Source organism: Chenopodium album, chromosome 21 (assembly GCF_948465745.1).
Source record: "Chenopodium album chromosome 21, dcCheAlbu1.1, whole genome shotgun sequence".
NCBI classification, from domain to species: Eukaryota; Viridiplantae; Streptophyta; class Magnoliopsida; order Caryophyllales; family Amaranthaceae; genus Chenopodium; species Chenopodium album.
In genome coordinates this window covers 21,929,212-21,943,699 of record NC_137854.1, presented here as the reverse complement: position 1 = coordinate 21,943,699, position 14,488 = coordinate 21,929,212, and the positions used below count along the sequence as shown (strand labels likewise).

Here is a 14,488-nt window from a genome sequence, read left to right as displayed (position 1 = left end):
ACGTTTGATTGTTGTAATTATGCTAGTTAATTTTCAGATTTGGTTTTGAATTAAAAAGCCCCAATTTTTGAAACCTTAGGTTCTTGATTTATGAATTATTGAAAGTATATGATGTATTAATGTTTAGATCTTCAATTAAAGTGTTTTAAGACTAAATTACAGCAAGTTTTAATTAAAAATAAAGTGCAGGAATTTTATGTAGAGCACTTAATATTATGTTTTTGAAGGAAATTTAGATTACCCATTAAGTGGGACTTAATTATGGTGTTTTAAACATAATTTCAGCTTACTCTAATTAATTTATGAGGGGGTTTAAAATAGTATATATTGCTGGAAATTTGTTTAGAGTGGATTTTAATGCTCTATTATAATTTTAATGTGTAGGAGACTTCGAAGTAAGCAATTTTTACTAGTCGTGGCGATTTTAAGATCGTATTCAAGGTACGTTCGCGTACTTAGCATAGTTATGTTGATGTAGTAGCATGCTATATGTGTTTGATTGATTATAAATAATATCATACTAGGTTTGGAATTAAAATTGTGATTTGGATGTTATTAGTGATTGAATTGAGAAGCATGATTTATTTGTGATGGATTATTGAATGGAAATTTATAGTTTGGAATATTATTTATGAACCACATGTTTATTTATGGCATGATAGAGAGCATGTTTAATTAAACTAATTGTTTAATTATGTTTGGAATATTAAAAAGGAATTTTATTATGGTTCATATAATTTTTATTGATGCTTTAAGCATGAGGAAGGAGCTATATAAGTGTCTATGTACACGAGGAATAAATAGTATGTTGGTGCCTTTGTGCACTTAAGGTGTTTTAACACCGAGAGATAGGATTTTTGGCGCTTTATGCGTTTAAGGTGTCTTTGACACTGAGGTAGAATTAAAAAGGGTCCAACATTAAATATTATGTGGTCACTAAATATTCAAGAATTAAATTGGTATGTTTGTTTGATTGAATAAATATTGTTGATTGTTTTAATATGCTTTGAGAGTCATCACCAAGTCCAATAACATGTAAATAACGTAAAGTGAAAGAGATTACGCACCAAAACTCTTGGAACGTATATACCTTGAGTATGAACAATGGGGGGAGTTATGGGGTTTTATATTTAACCATAACTTCTAATGGAGTACAGGACGCTGTGCATTCCTTTTTATTTATTATTATGCGCAGGAATTCCGCCACCTTTGAGTGGTTTTGTTGCTGGCACGGTTAGCTCCCGTGTCAGTTAACCTCAATTTATTTGGGGGAGGTATAGTTGGAAACCCGTTCGATGCGTAATCAACGCTAAATGGATTATTTAGTGTGTAGTTAAAGTGTCTTGTTGATTGTTGTGTGTTCTTGTAAACAGGTGCAATGAGGTAAGTGTGTGATGATAGGTGTAGGCGTCGTTCGAAGTGCGCCTACGTGAAAGCATGTTGTGAATATGCTTGGCACTCATAGGAATTGGGAATTGACATTACGATTAGGGACAACGATTAGGGACAACGATTAGGGACAAATAAAGTAGGGAGCCGCCAACAAGTTTTTAAGGAACTTGTAAACCATTCACGGATCATAAAAGGCAACCACGAAAAGGGACAACGATAGGCAACAACGATTGACCCGTGAAGGTTACACCCCATTCATAATCCATGAGATTACTAACTCCATATGGTTCGGAACCACGAAAGGAGGATCGGGGATGATGGTACGAAGTGAGTCATGGAGTCACATTTGCCCGTATTGGCCTCTACTCGATTCTTATAGTGAAAAGTATTCCTGTGATCTCAAAGGCATGCAAACAAAGATTCAATTTGCTCCAAACTATTATTTAGCTAAATTGGTTGAATATTAATGCACACATTATTCTAAAATATCATGACCACTTGATTTAATAACAAGATTAAGGGAACCTAAACTGGTTGTCCAAATTATCTTATTAGTCGTGATTTTCAATTACATATTCCCTTTAACATGCAATATGGTGATCATAAATAATAATAGAACAAACATTAATATTGGAAGCAATTTAACAATAAATCCAACAATATAAAATCGTTAGAAAAATAATAGAAATAAAAAGAACATGTTCCTTACTTTGATTTTGCTTGCTTACTACTATAAAAACAATAAACGCGTTAGTAACTTCAAGGAAAATTAATTAAACAATAATCAAAATGGAATTAAATTAAATTAAATAGAGTTAATTTGGGGCCAAACCCTCAAACAATTCTACCTTTCACGACGTGGTTTAAGGATAGAACCTCGGGTAAAGTATGGATTCCTTGGAGTGCTTAAGGAAGGTATTTTGAAAGAGAGAAGGGTAGGCTAGTGTTTAGGCTAAAGCATAGAAGAGAAATGAGAGAGTTAATTGATGCCTCGTACATCATAAATGAGGGGGTATTTATAGAAAAAATGTGCTGAGGGAACACACGGAACCCTAAAATGATAAAAACCCTAAAAAAGTATCTCGCGACATGGTAAACTGTACCGTGACACGGTAATTTCCACCGTCAGACGGGAAAGATTCCCGTGACACGGTGCAGTTTTGTGGGACGCGGGATATTTTTAGCAAACGGGGGAAGAAAACGCGTTAGGGTTTACGCGGAAAGGACACATAATGCACCCGTGTCACAGCAGGTTTCCCGTGTCACGGGATTTCTTACCGTCAGACAGGAGAAAATCCCGTGACTCGGGGATTCTTGCCGTGACGCGGGACATTTTTGTCTGTTTTTCCGTCTAAATTCATTTTTTAACCCTAATTTCGTTCAGCATTTTAAATGCCGATTGATAATTTCGGGCTATTTTCTGAATTATTAATATTGGGCTAAAATACGAAAATAAATAAAAGAAATAAGTAAATAAAAGGTTTGGGCCAAAAATAAATAATGAAACAAAAAAGGTTTGGGCTGAAAATAAAACTATGCTTTTACCAAACATTAAGACTGATCCATGGACTATTCAGAAATACGAATTTAATTAAATATGAGTTTTAAGCACTCTCGGGATTAAATACTGAACCCGACCAATAGTGGCGGTGAAAGGTTGTTCATCATCGGGTTTGGTTTTGGGTAGACAGTTTTAGGTGTCTACAGAAGCCCCCACTTTGAATGAGTTTGTAGAAACGTAAGTTTCGAAAACGATAGTCAAAGTAGTCAATAGGGACGGAGAATAGTTTAAGACGTTCTGCGACCCTAAATCACTCTGTATACGCCGATACCTGCAGAAAAATGTTAGTTCTACAGATAAAAGAGTAAAGGGATAGAATACGTATCTGACACCAGTGTATCGGTGACAAATGATGCTTGGTATCTTCCTATGCTTGAAGGAATCCACCGGATGATGTTTCGCTGAAATGCTTTCCATGCCTGAGGAAAGCCAACTGATGAATTTGGTAGGTTTCTATGCTTGAAGCAATCTACCGGATAACATTTTCCATGCTTGAGGAAAATTGACAGATAATTTTAGCGGTTTTCTATGCTTGAAGAAATCCACCGATAATGCTTTCCATGCTTGAGGAAAGCCGACAGATGAATACTTTCCATGCTTGAAGAAAGTCGATAGATTAAAACTTCCCATGCTTGAGGAAAGTCGATGAATGAATACTTTCCACGCCTGAGGAAAGTCGATGATGATATAATTGCTGACTTCTTCGTGTTGAGAGGTAACAACGCCTGACAATTTTCCATGCTTGAGGAAAAATTTGTCAATTGAAATTACAAGTCTTTGTGTATTGAGAACCTTGCGCCGGAATGATAGTGATTCAATTGTCCCCGAACGTGGGCTGTAGATGATTTATCATCAAATCGACTTTTCGTCCATATTAGGTGCTAGAAATGTCGAGAAATAGACTTTGATGCTTGCTAGGGGTAAAATGGTAATTTTAGTCCCCTTAAATATCAGTTAGAATTTTTCGTGTAATTCCAGCGAAAAATAACTGACCACAAGCCTCGAAAAATCATTCAAGCTGGTAAAAAATGCCAGGAATATTCGCTGACAATGTTTCAGATCCACCGTGCCACGTGGAATAACGCCGTGACATGGTATCCTTCCCCGTCAGACGGGAAATTACTCCGTGTCACGGGACATTTTTTTTTGAACTGGTCAATTGGCGTGGATTTTCATGCTTTTGACCCGCAAATCCAATCGCGCCACGTCAGCAAGAGCCGTTACACGGTAACGGATACCGTGGCACGAGAACGGGTGACGTGTCACGGTTGCTCCTTTTGCCTTAAATTCGAGCTCTCACCTAACTGGTTCCTTATTTCATCATTTTTTACTAGTTCTTTGCCATTTTCATCTTCTCTACATCCTCCATTTTCATTTTCTTGCTCACACAAATCACCGCGCCTCGATTAAATTCACTGGCGCACGTCAAGCATTAGCGTGACACGGGAGCGGAAGCTGTGACACGGTGGGTTTCGATCTTCTGTTGCTGCTGCTGCTTGAGACGACTGCTTCCACTGTTTGCACTCCGCTGCTGCTGCCGGAGCTCCGCCGGTTCTGTTACTTCGCCGTCACCGTCCTAGAATCCCCGTGACACGATATACAGCCACTGTGTCACGGTATTGCAGCCCCAAGCCGCGGTGAACTGGGTGAATTGCCGGAGGTTTTGCTGCTCGATTTTTCACCAATTTCATTCCATCTTTTGCTATATTCCCTATATTCGAACCTCTACAAGGATATATGTATGTTCTTAATTTTGTCTTTGCCTCAAATTTCATGTGAAAACCTTGAAAAATCAAATTGGGGATTTTTAATTTTGAGGTTATATGTCACAATTATTGCCATGAATTTGGTTGTATATGTATGTATGCGCGTTTGTGAGAAATTGGGGACAAAAATTGCATGATTTGAACCAAACACCATTTTTGGGTACTACTTCTTGTGAAATGATGTTCTTGTTATTCATGTTATTTCTTTGCACTTGAAATGGTGAAATATTGGTGGTAGATCTCGTAAAATATGTCATGTTATGTTGATCCATCGTTTTTGTGCAATTTCGAAACATATTTTTTTGTATGTACTACATCGTCATGGAGAACATAGTATCATGCGGCTAGGAGAACTGTAGTATTAGTTTGTCATGGAGAAACTTAATACTAGTAATAATTCTATTATTTTGCTAGTTTTTAGCCTTGAGGTAAAAATTTAGCGTATAACAGAAAATGCAACCTGAGATAATTGACAAGCCATTTTTGAATAAATAAATAAATAACTTAGGAAATGATGCTAAGCATTTAGATATTTATTTTTGAAATAGCATGCCTAGACGGCGGGATTGCGCTCAAACTACACGTGGCCGGCGTCAGGCTTTTCGGGAGGACATTCCCACAGTTCCTGAGGGCGTGGAGGACGATGTCTTAGAGACCGAGCCGCGCGCTTCTTCGAGTAGGGGCAGATGGGTTCCACCTCCATGGACACCCGATGAGTTGGTTTTCTGTCGTGAGAACCATGTTTCTCACCGTCCGCTTGCCGGCATAGTCGATAACACGCTTCGCCATCATGGATCCGGAGCTGGAGATTTGATTCCTCGACTACATGAGATTATCACGAGGGATCCTGTTACGAATGCCTTGTGGGTTTAGTGGACTTCTATTCGGCGGTCGTAGGGTTTTGCAGCCCCCGGGGTTGCGGCCCGACAGTTGTTCGTGCATTGTTGGAGTATTTTTGGGATACTACCAACACCTTTCATTTTTCTTGGGGGGAGATGAGAGTGACCCCTCTGGACTTTAGCATGATTACCGGTCTGCACTTCACCGATCAGGCTGTACTGCAGCTTCCTGACCTTAGTTGGGGGGCGGTTGAGGTAGCAGATTTGTTAGGCCCGGTCGTTCAATATATCAGGACTCGGCCGGTACCTCGAGGTGGTCCGAGGAGCGGGCGATCAGAGCTGGCTTCCGTTCTGGCCTAGGGTTTTGACATGGAGGAGACATCTCCTGAGCAGCGAGTGCTGCGGATCTTTATTTTGATTTTCATTTCTATGACTCTTTCTCCTCATAGGAGTTCACGCGCGCTCGTTTGCTATCTTCCTTCTTTAGTCAGGATCAACGAGATAGGATCCCTTAGCTGGGATAGCTTTAGATTTGCGGATCTTCTCTTGTCGCTACGTCATGGCTGCAGGCAGCTAATGACCAGTCCCCCGTGACTGTTTACGGGTTATGGAGAGTCGTAGAGGTGACGATCTTTCCTCTTCTTGTTTTGCTCCAATCTATTTGACTCATGTGCTCAGAGATTACTTTCTCATTGCAGCTTTGGTTCTATGAGTATTTCCCGGGATTGGCCCCTCGTCGGCGTCGTGGAGCGGTCCATGACTTCCCTATTGGAGATAGCTGGCGTGACCGAGGCGAGTCACGAGTGAAGTCTGTCTCTATGCTGCGCGAGTTGTAACGCCGAGGCACTTCTTCTGTTGGTGTAAGAATTTATTTTGCAGCCTGCCATTCTTTATCTTAACGTCATTTTCAGCATTTCATTGCAACTTTTTATGGTTTTCAGGTGGCTATTGATGTCCAGTATCGGCCTTGGGCTAGGATGACTGACCTTCCTAAGGCCTTGCAGCTTTCGACGCACCGTACTATTTTTGTCGGTACTGGTCGCTTCGTTTGGTATCTTGGAGAGCGTGTCGTTTGCCAGCATAGTGATGATCACTTTGTGGTGCCTTTGCCTCCACCAGAGTTGATGTTGGACTCACGCTTGCTTAGGGAGTTGATAAACAAAGGAGAATGCTTCACTTTTCCTTAGCTGGGGCTCGTGCACATGGAGGGTGATTATTCGCGGGACGTGCTTCCCCTTTTGGCTCCTCCACCCCGTCTTCCCGAGGTATGGTTTCTTTTGAGAATTTTGTCACTAGTCTCTGTTTAAACCGTCGAATAACCTGATTATTCGATCGTATTTTCAGACGACTGTTCGCCCTGTGGGGAGGATTGAGGTGCCACCTCAATCTGTCCGTTACCCGAGGCCTATCGGTATTACCGAGGACCACATTGCTGACGCGCCAGAGGGTTTCAGACAGGCGCAGGAGTCTGTGCCTGACGTGTTTGAGCCGGTAAGCTTTTGAGATATTGTTCACCTTTTTTAATACCGCTTGTTACTGATTTTCCTTTGCTTTGTTCTCAGCCTACTCACTCGGAGATGATGGGATTCATGAAGCTAGTTGACGCTTTGAAGTACTGCATTATCAAGCTTCGGCGTGGCGCGAGTTGTCGAGGCGAATCTAGCGATGTTCTTGAGGTATGTTCACCTTTTCATTTTTACCATTTGTTCTATCTTGGATCATTGACATCTTTGATTTTGTGTTTTTCAGGAGCGACGGAGGTCCCGATCGCGCTCGAGGCATAGAAACTCGGATGAGGGGGAGCCTAGTCGCGGCAGACGATCTCCAGGGGTCCGTCGGCATTCTCAGTCTCAGCGGGAGCCTCCGCTTTCTCCGTCGTCTCATGAGGCTCAGTGGCAGCAGCCTCAGCCTTCCCAACCATTCCAGCACTTTCAGTGGCAGCAGCATTCATTTTCACAGCCTTCTCAGTCTGAGTTCAGTCCGATCATCACTCCTATGGATCGGGGCTTATATTCAGTTCCATTGTCTGGGGCGATGCCTCCACCGGTGCCTGGCTTGTTTTTAGTTCCAGTGTCTGGGACGATGCCTTCACCGACGCTTCCTACTACTTGGAGTCAGTCTACACCGTTTACCAGCTGGACGGGCCCTGCCTTGAGCATGTCTTCTACTGGAGCTACTAGGACTAGTAGGGACACTACTCCTCGTACCCGTATGATGGAGGGAATCTTTGGTTCTCAGCCCCTGTATACTCAAGATACTCAGGCTGGAGATGATACTGATTCTAGTTCTAGAGATTTTTGACCGAGGGTTTTTATTTTGTACTTTGCTTGATGACACTTGACACTATCTATGTACTATGAATTACTTTGTATATTTTATTCACACTCTATGCTTTTGGTTTTATTTATTTAATAAATGTGTATGTTAGTGTGTGCTTGATACCGGTTGTGTGTGACTGTGTATTTATTAACAACGCGAAAAATATCGTTATTTTTCGTAAGTGGAGCGTACTGACCTTCTCCCAAAAAAACAAAAGAAAAAAGAGATAAAAAAAAACTAATTTTACAACTTCCCCATAATAAAAATGGAGCGAGTTTAATAACTTCCCTAAAAATAAAATAAAATGGAGCAAGTTTAATAACTTCCCCAAAAATAAAAAAGGAGCAAAAACCAAAAATAAAATAAAATAAAAAGGAGTAAATAAAAATAAAATAAAATGGAGCAAGTTTAAAAACTTCCCCAAAAATAAAAATAAAAATAAAAGGGAGAATTTTATTGGGAATAAAACTCGGAAACAAAAAAAATCCGGAAGAAATAGGTCAAGGATAAAAAATAGAAAGCGCGTGAACACTGTGACACGTATTTTTGTACCGCGTCACGGTAGGATTTCCCTTGACACGGTATGGATTCCCGTGTGACGGTGGGAATTCCCGTGTCACGGTGGGATTTCCCGTGTCACGGTGATGAAATACTGCAGCCGCGTTTTGTACGCGTGTAACTAGATAAATTTTTCCACGTTCTGACCCTTTTCGCCTATAAAATACGACCCATAATTCATGATATGCATAATTACGAAATACAAAATAATTAGAATTTTATACTTCAATAATAATGTCTCAGAATTTTGATAACATATTGCATGATTGGTCATATTCTTTGACTAATGCTGACAAAAGAGAATTAGAATTGTTTTATGTGAGAGGTTTATTAGCCCTGAGGCATGTCGCGATTGAACATGATTTTCTGAGGGCAGCCTTAAATTACTGGAGTCCAGAAACTCATTGCTTTAAGTTTGATAATGATAAACTCTGCCCTCTGCCGGAGGAATTTGGTGCCATCTTTGGCTTTCCTGCTAGGAATCTCGTTGCCATGCCTACTCTGCGCGAATACTATTACCAGGATTTTGAACGTCATCTAAATCTGACAGAACCTGATTTGAATAGGATTGTGTGCGGTAATGAAGTAGATCTAGAAAAGTGATGTGTTCATTTTATATAGAGGTTTACCCCCGTCCCTTGGTCGTAATTAGTAGTGTTTATGGCTTATTCGAGCCACTTTTATTACTAATTTGTGTTTTCCAGTGTTTTTGTAGCTAGTTTTGCTTGAGTTTTGTAGGAATTTGCATACTTGGAGCATTTTTCCGGATTTTTGAGGAGCATCTACAAGCGTTGGAAGACCGCGACCACTTTTGATAGCCCAAGACCGATTGGAGGAAGCAAATCGGTGACTAAGGGCTCAGTTTTGGAAATACAAGGAAGTTGGGCCAAATTCGAAGGCCCAAGGAAGTAGCCCTGAGGCCAAAAAGCCTCGCCTGGATCCACCAGGGGCCGCCGAGGCGCGCCCGGCCGGGCGGGGCGAGCAGCGAAGAAACAGAGCCCGCGCCCGACCGGGCGCGAGACGACCTTGAAAGAAGAAACGCCCGACCGGGCGCGTGGGTTTTATAGGGTGGATTAATTTCCGATCAATTTTGTTTAGCGTATAATTCTTGCTTAGTATTAATGTATTTTTATTAGGAAAGATTAGACACTTCTTTTCACTTCTCTACACTCTAGAATTATTTTCTTCTCTCTCTACTTAGACTTTCTCTCTCTAGATTTTTTTTCTCTTATTCCTAAAACTCCATTGTAATTCCGCCGTCTTGGTACGATTTCTCTTTTAATTCAGCAAAGAATTTAGGTTCATAAAAAGATTGAACTGACATGAGGTAAGCTCGATGTTTTAGAGAAAACGTACTTTTATCCTCAACAAGTGGCCCGGTATTCAATGCGGGGCGAAGTATATGGTTGCCTGGCTGGTTATCTCGTTTATTTACTATTTTTTGTTTAGCTTTAATCATGTCTGAGTAGTTCTCTTTCTAGGGTTTATGGGGATCTAATAAATAATATGAAGGGGTAATTTTATGATTATTAATTGTTAATGCTTAATTGATTTCCTATTGATTGTTTAAATGCTATGCAATTAGATTTGGCCAGGTTTAATTGTATGAGTTTAGCAATATTGATTCGAGATTCGAGAGATGAGAATTGATGTTTAGGCTTAGTTTCAATAGGCAGATTAATTTATAAATGGTTAGGTCGAGATTCGAGAGATGAAATTTAATACCGGTAAATTAACTCTGTGATTGTAATACGTAGCGAAAGCCCTTTATGATCTGATTAATTAACGCATTAATGATTGGTTATTATGTTTTACCCTGGAATATTGTTTATTGGTGAACCTACGCCCTAGGCTTTATTATTATTAATTTCTTCCCTATTTACTCTCCTTACTCATAATCTTCGTAGCATAGATTTTACTCACAAAAATATTGGTTACTTTGATAATTTAGATTATAATAATTAATTAGGAGTAGAAAGACTTGTTTCCCTGTGGATTCGACCCTACTTCTCTATCTGCATAAGCTAGTGGACTTAGGTAATTATTTTTGATTAGGTGATACGACTTTAGTCTGTCAAAATTTGGCGCCGTTGCCGGGGAAACAGTTTTATTTTTATTTCTAATTGTTTTTATAGTCTAGATTATTTTTCTTTTGCCTCAAAGGACATTAGTTCTTTGAGGTAGTTCTCATATTTATCTTTTTAGTTCTTTGTTTATGCCCAGGTGTTCCAGATCAGGTTACATTCCATTCGATCCTGAGATCGAGCGCTCTTTCCATAGACAGAAGAATTTTTATAGGTAGATCCTGGCAGGTTCTGGGAGTAACAATATTCCTAGAAATCCACTACCTAATTCTAGTGATTTGGAGGACTCTTCTGATTTAGAATTAGAGATGGCTACACCACCTCCACCTCCACCTCGCAAGCTTAGCGATTATTCGCAGCCGTCCCTGACAGATTTTCCACATCTTTCTCCTACACCTGATCTCGAGGGAGTCTAGTTCGAGATAAAGCCCCAGTTTATAATAACGATGATAGAAAGAAAGCAATTCAGTGGACCTAAGGGTGAAGATCCTAATCTCTATAGAAATCTGTCAATACTGCAACACTATTAGGCAGAATGGGGTAACGTAGGACCAAATCAGGGAGATTCTTTATCCCTTTTCTTTATGTGGAAAAGCTAAATTGTGGTTTAATGGTTTGAATAGAACTGCACTTGGTATTACTAACTAGGAGACACTTGCTTTGAATTTCTATAATAAATATTACCCTGCAGAGAAAATAGCTTTACAAAGAAGTGCCATTCAGAACTTTGCCCAGGAGCCAGATGAAGCATTATATGAGGCTTGGGAGAGGTTCAAGGATCTGTAGAGGGAGTGTCCCCACCATAACTTGGCAAAGTGGCAGTTAATTCAAGCTTTTTACAATGGATTTGGGAATGCATCAAGGACAATTTTTGACTCCGCAGCTAGCTAGCGGTAGATTTATGAATCTTAATGTTGATGATGCAGGTCAGGTTATTGAAGATATGGCGATACATAATTCCCAATATGGGAATACTAGAGGCTATGCAAATAAGGGAAAGCACCATGTTGATTCAGTAACCCTTATGCAAGCTCAGCTCACTTCTATTTGCCAGAAATTAGATAACCTTAGTACTTCTATCCCTAATTCTGTTGCTAATGTTTCTGATGTTTCTAACAATGCTAATGATGCTTTTTGTGAAAATTGTGGAAGTATAGGACATTTTGAGCAAGATTGCAGGAGTTCAATGGAGCAAGTTAATGCGTTCCAAACTTACAAGCAAAATAACCCATACTCCAACACCTACAATTCTGGCTACCGAAACCATCCTTATTTATCTTACCGTAGCACTAATGTTCAAAATCCACCACCTCCACAACAACCACAACAAGCACCCCCTCCACAGCAAAAATATTACCACCCTCATGCTAACCAAAAACCCCCATCACAAGCCCCTACTACATCTTCTAACCCTGCTTTATCAGAAATTAGAGTAGAGACCAACAAATTGACTCTATTATAGCCCATAATAAATTCATGGACACCCAAATTTCCGAATTGTCCTCTACCCTTCAAACTCGCCATCAGGGAGCCCTACCAGCGCAGGGAATTCAACTTACGGAACATGCAAATGCAATTACTCTAAGGAGTGGTTCACACTACGATTGTCCCCTAATGCCCAAAGAGGATGAACCCGATTTAATTAATATTGTTAATCCTGATTCCGTTGTACCAAATGCCCCTGCAGGGCTCCAGGGTAATACTAATATTTCTGATGATTCATTGCAGGGTACAACCTCAGGGAAGGATGCACCCCAGGGGAAGAGTAGGGAAGCACCACCAGTTATCAAATTACCATTCCCAAATCGCCAATTAAAGACTAAGTTGGATAAGCAGTTTGGTAAGTTTTTGGAGGTTGTCAAGAATTTGCAGGTAACGGTTTCTTTCACAGAACTCATTACACAGGTTCCTGCATATGCTAAATTTATGAAAGATATATTGACTAGGAAGAGGGCCTTTAATGAAGTAGAAACTGTAGCTTTTACTACAAAATAAATCTCCTCCTAAATTAAAGGATCCTGGTAGTTTATTTATCCCTTGTCATATTGGTAATGTCTTCATAGATAAAGCATTGTGTGACTTGGGTGCTTCTGTTAGTGTCATGCCATCGTCTATCTGTTCTAAATTGAATATGGGTGAATTAAAAATTACTAATATTACTTTGCGAATGGCAGATCGTTCTGTTAAATATCCCCTAGGTATTTTAGAGGACGTCCCTGTTAGAGTTGGTAAATTTTTCATCCCTGTTGATTTTGTTGTTTTAGACATGGCTGAGGATACACAAATTCCCATTATATTAGGTAGGCCTTTTCTCCATAGTGCAGGAGCCATTATTGATGTCAAAAATGGTAAACTAACCCTTTCTGTTGGTGATGATAATATTACATTTAATTTAGGGAAAGTTTTGAAAGGTCCTATGTTAGAGGAAAATTGTTATTTAATTGATGTCATTGATATAATGGATGATATTTGTGAAGATAGCTTAACACAGATTCTTGCAAGGGATCCCTTGGAAGAAATACTTTGTGGAAATTTGTCTACAGGTGATGCGAGTATCTGGAGTAAAGAGGTGGATGTCATTGAAAAAGCTCTTGCCATAGGAGAACTTGATGCTAACGAGAATAAGAAGGTAGTAAAATTAGTTCAGGAATCAAAACCTGCAGAGGTAAAGAAACCTGAACTAAAACCTCTCCCTTCTCATTTAAAATATGTTTTTCTTGATGAGCAGGAAATGCACCCTGTGATCATTAGTACTGCACTTGATGCCCCACAAACTTCCCAACTTCTAGAGGTTCTTAGAACCCACAAAAGGGCAATAGGGTACAGTATTGATGATCTCAAGGGTATAAGCCCAGATTTTTGTATGCACAGGATACACTTAGAGGACAACTACAAACCCTGCATTCAACCCCAGAGGAGGTTAAATCCCAACATGCAAGAGGTAGTCAAGAAAGAGGTTATGAAATTACTTGATGCAGGTATTATCTATCCTATTTCTGACTCTAAATGGGTAAGTCCTGTATAGGTGGTTCCTAAGAAGGGTGGGATGACTGTTATAAAAAATGATAAAAATGAATTAATTCCCACTAGAACTGTTACAGGGTGGCATATGTGCATTGATTATCGTAGATTAAATGCACCCTGTGATCATTAGTACTGCACTTGATGCCCCACAAACTTCCCAACTTCTAGAGGTTCTTAGAACCCACAAAAGGGCAATAGGGTACAGTATTGATGATCTCAAGGGTATAAGCCCAGATTTTTGTATGCACAGGATACACTTAGAGGACAACTACAAACCCTGCATTCAACCCCAGAGGAGGTTAAATCCCAACATGCAAGAGGTAGTCAAGAAAGAGGTTATGAAATTACTTGATGCAGGTATTATCTATCCTATTTCTGACTCTAAATGGGTAAGTCCTGTATAGGTGGTTCCTAAGAAGGGTGGGATGACTGTTATAAAAAATGATAAAAATGAATTAATTCCCACTAGAACTGTTACAGGGTGGCATATGTGCATTGATTATCGTAGATTAAATGTCGCCACTAAAAAGGACCACTTCCCTCTCCCCTTTATTGATCAAATGCTTGAGAGGTTAGCTAACCATAAGTTCTTTTGCTATTTGGATGGGTATTCGGGATTTTTCCAAATTCCGATCCACCCTGAAGATCAGGAAAAGACTACTTTTACATGCCCTTATGGCACTTTTGCATATCGTAGAATGCCTTTTGGTTTATGTAATGCGCCTGCTACTTTTCAACGTTGCATGATGAGCATATTTTCTGATTTCATAGAGTCTATTATGGAAGTCTTTATGGATGATTTTAGTGTCTATGGTTCTTCATTTGATGCATGCTTAATTAATCTAGCTAAAATCTTGAAAAGATGTGAAGAATGCAACTTGGTCTTTGTAGGGAATATTTCAAGCATCATGATCCCAAACTTGAACCCCACTGTGATCATATACT

General features: G+C 39.8%; 1 non-coding gene across 1 annotated transcript; it reads right to left on the bottom strand.

The window, feature by feature from the left end:
- Nucleotides 1-11,217: 11,217 nt before the first annotated feature.
- Nucleotides 11,218-11,328, bottom strand: LOC145603285 (small nucleolar RNA R71). The gene has a single exon (XR_014104801.1). It is a non-coding gene; the product is annotated as a small nucleolar RNA R71 (small nucleolar RNA).
- Nucleotides 11,329-14,488: the final 3,160 nt, after the last annotated feature.